Source organism: Oreochromis aureus, linkage group 15 (assembly GCF_013358895.1).
Source record: "Oreochromis aureus strain Israel breed Guangdong linkage group 15, ZZ_aureus, whole genome shotgun sequence".
Taxonomy (NCBI): domain Eukaryota; kingdom Metazoa; phylum Chordata; class Actinopteri; order Cichliformes; family Cichlidae; genus Oreochromis; species Oreochromis aureus.
In genome coordinates, this window is record NC_052956.1 from 23,287,750 (window position 1) to 23,291,741 (window position 3,992).

Below are 3,992 nucleotides of genomic sequence, written 5' to 3' on the forward strand. Positions count from 1 at the left end.
GACAGATCAAGGACATTGCAGGAAATCTGGAGCTTCAGCTGAAAAACCAACTCGGACTGGGCAAAGTGGTATAAAGAATGTGGAGAGCAGGAATTAGAGAGTTCTGTGAGAAGAAAGGCATTCCAGGGCTCTCAGATGGAGAATGGAAGGGAGCCTGGCTTTAATACACTTGTTCAAGCCCAAAACCAACCAGATTTTTCTCACTGAACGAAAAAATGAACTGAAAAACTAAAGATTAAGCAATTAAACCACAAGCCAAATAGCAATAGCATATTGTTTGTAAGTTAAAAGTCTTTAAGTTTAAACATTCATTCGTTTTGTTCACAACTGTTTTTGGGAACGTTGATTAAATAGTGATAAATTGTTGGTGTTACTATGCCCACATCACATTTTCATTGCCTAATTATAACATCTATTCTTTTTTTTTTCTTATTCTTTTTTTTTGCCTGTCCCGTTTGGCTCTTTTGCCATCAGAATTATTGTCTAAAGGTGAAGAAAGATGCCCAACGGATTTACTTTACCAAATGGACCATCCCACACTGTTAAAAAAAAAATCCTAGAAAAACAGTAATATTCTGGCAGCTGGGGCCCCAAAATAACACCAGAAAATAACAGAAAATAACTTTCTCATAAAAAATACAGTTATTTTCAGTAATGACAATACAGTTTGTTGCACTAATTTTACATGGGATTTTGCCTTTTCCAAGTGCTTTTAAACATTAAATTAGGAACATGTTAATGTGATTAAACAATGAAATTACCTATAAACAAGGTCAATGAATGTGGCAATATGAATAATAATACTTAAATGTACAGAAATATACAGTTAACAGTTGGTTTAAATAATAATGGATTGCATGCCCTGGGACAGACTGACAGAGGCGAGGCTGCCATATCGCACCATCGGCCCCTCTGGCCATCACCAGTAGGTGAAGAGTCTTGACCAAGGACACAACAACCGAGAGTGTCCGAGCCGGGGCTCGAACCGACAACCTTCTGATTACAAGGCGAACTGCCAAATCTTGAGCCGCGATCGCCCCGGATAGCAAGATCAATAATTATTTGATGTTAAAAAAGTTTATGAGAATTATTTTATATATTTTTCCATAGCATTACATTTGAATTTAACAGTTCAATCTTTCAAATAACGGACACATATTTGTGAAATCATGATACATTTGCATATGTACAGACAAATACATTTAAAAAACAAGAAAATTATGTTTTATTACATTACAGTGATTTTATGTTAATTTACATTTGAAATGTGAAATCACAGTCTATTTATGTAAATTTAATGATATTCTAGAAGAACAGAACAAAACTGTAAAATATGCAGTAAAATACTTTTATATTAGGATTTTTTTTACAGTGCAGCCTTGCCATAATGGTCTATTTGATTCACCTTTTATTGTTTATTTTATTTTATTTTCACTTGCTAAATACGGGACAGACTTGACTGGGGAAAGAAAGGGGAGAAAGAAAGAGGGAAAGACAAACAGCGGGGAAGAGGGACGGGAATAAAGGGCAAAAAACAAAAACCAACAAAATAAGCAGACAAAAAATACATATATCGATCACCTGGATCACCTGTTGAGAAAGAAAAAAGAGAAAACAAGGAGAAGAAAAAAAAAGAGCAACATAATAAACAACATCACGATGATCTATGGGAATATAACAGTAAATACTAAATATTAAACATTATTGTGCAGCATGTAAGATCGACAGCGCACAGTGTGCTTTGAGGTAGGAGCCACAGAGGGTGTAGTTTGTGTGTGTGAGCACCCGTGTGTACACCTGTGAGCATGAGTGCACTTGTTTTTAAAAGGTTCCTTCATGTAATGATCTGCTAGAGGGTGTGGGGGGCCATAGCCCCGTCCTCCAGGGCATGAAGCAGGTATGGAGGAGATCAAGACTCCAGATATCCAGAGACCCTCAGAACACAAGAGACCAAGGAAGACCAACAGAGGGGCAGCCGCGCCACTATCCCAGAAAGAGCTGAGGAGAGTCCCACATGAGGGGTCACTCAGCAGCCACGGAGCAGAAGCCGGGGGGGTTGCAGTGACGTGCCTGTGAGCTCCGCCGGCAGCCAGCTGTTCCAGAGTGACCGAGCCCCAGGCCGAGAGGCTGAGGGCACCCCACCCCCGAAGTGGCCCGAGCGAGCCCCAGGCCCCGACAAGCAGCCACCAAGGAGTGAGCCGGTGTGTACCTGGACGCCCATCCCTGGACACAAAGAACCACCAACGCACTGATGTCTGAGGGCGTCTGCCACTGGCAGGGGAAGTGGAGGGCCTGAGATGTCCCCAGAGAGGTGGCGTCTGATACCCAACCTGACATATAGACACAGACATACAGGCACACACAGATACAAACATCCATTCACACCCTCATGCTCTCATATGCAATTACTCAACACTCACCCAACGTGGAGACAGACATAAATAGACACTGTACACACAATCACACTCCCCAAGCGTACTCTAAGCCCCAGGTCTAGGTACCCTTGCCCCTGGAGGGGGAAACTGCACCCAGACCCAGGTGGTGTTACCCTTTTCCCTGGGGTGGAGAGAAGCAGACCGCCCCGACTCGGCAGCAGCAGGGAGGCCCCACAATCCAGACCGCAATCGGACGGCCAACTCCTCCTCCCAGCCCCCCCGCTCCAGCAGGCCGTAGAGAATGGGGGTGTGTGAAGACTCCAAACCTCCCTCCACCCGCTCATATGTAGTGTTGATGCATGTGTGTTCTAAGGTGCATTTAAAACCCAGGAGGGCATGGAGCTACCTGCCAGAGAGCAGCATGTAAGTGCATAGCCCCTCCTGATAGCCCTCAATGTCTACATGTATTTAAAATTGAGAGGTGGGCAATGACGCCAGGGGTGAGGTGTACACCCTAATGGTCTTTTGGATTCTGTGTAGCGTGCCCACCCCCAAGATCCTATATGTATGTGTTATGAGAGTGTGAGTAATGTGAATGTCTAAGTTGTGGGATATAACATCTATTCTGACTAGAGGCACTTTATCCAGAGGTACAATGAATATTGAGCAGAGCAGAGTTCATTTTATTGGTGCTGGGTCCCCGTTACTCATGCGACTAGAGGAGGTCCAACTCTTCCTATACAATGGCAACCTCAACCTCTGGATGACCCCTTTCAATCAGATGATTGGGTCACCTGGTGAGAGGCAACCTGCCTCCAAACAGTTATGGTCCAACTCTGACTGTCTGCAGTCACTCTCAGACAGTTTGGCAAAGTCTGCAGTCTAATTTATAAGCGTAGACTTTTGATTTCCACTGATGCACTGATGAACGCAACTAATCACAATGCATTCTTTTGGAAACATTAATATCAAAATGTGTCATTAGCTGGAGGCTGTGTTCTCACTACTGCTCCAAAAATCATCATTTTATCCTCAGTCACACAGACCTAGACGTCAGTTGGCGACTCTCTAGCATCCTCTGGCCACTAGTGAAAATGTGCATTCTCTAAGCAGTTGGAAAGTAGTTGCTGGAGGTTGCTAGCTTATACTAGGCCAAATTGGTACCACAGTGGTATACTGTGCTTCATAGAAAACCTCCTTGTGATTGCTGGTCACTAGAAGATTGGTGCGGTTGCCCATAGTTTTAATGGAAGACTTTTGTGCAAATACTTGTGAACTACTCGCTAAGCATGTGTGGAACAATGAAGAAGTTCATTTATGCTGTTTGAAACATGTAGGATTCAGCAGTAACACACAACTTTTACTTTGAAGGCAGACAGTGTCCAATTCCAATTTGCATCACTTTAAGTTTCACTACTGTTTGGCGGTTAGTTAGCAAGTGTTTGCAGAAAAGTTGGCATCTTTGATGCAAACTACAGGCAACCCCATCAATCTTCCAGTGACCAAAGCAATCACAAATTGGTTTTTGGTGCAGCGATCTGTTTTCAACCGATTTCACTCAGCAACAACCAAAAATCTCCAGCAGCCTCTCATCAGCTGTTTAGGGAATACTAATTT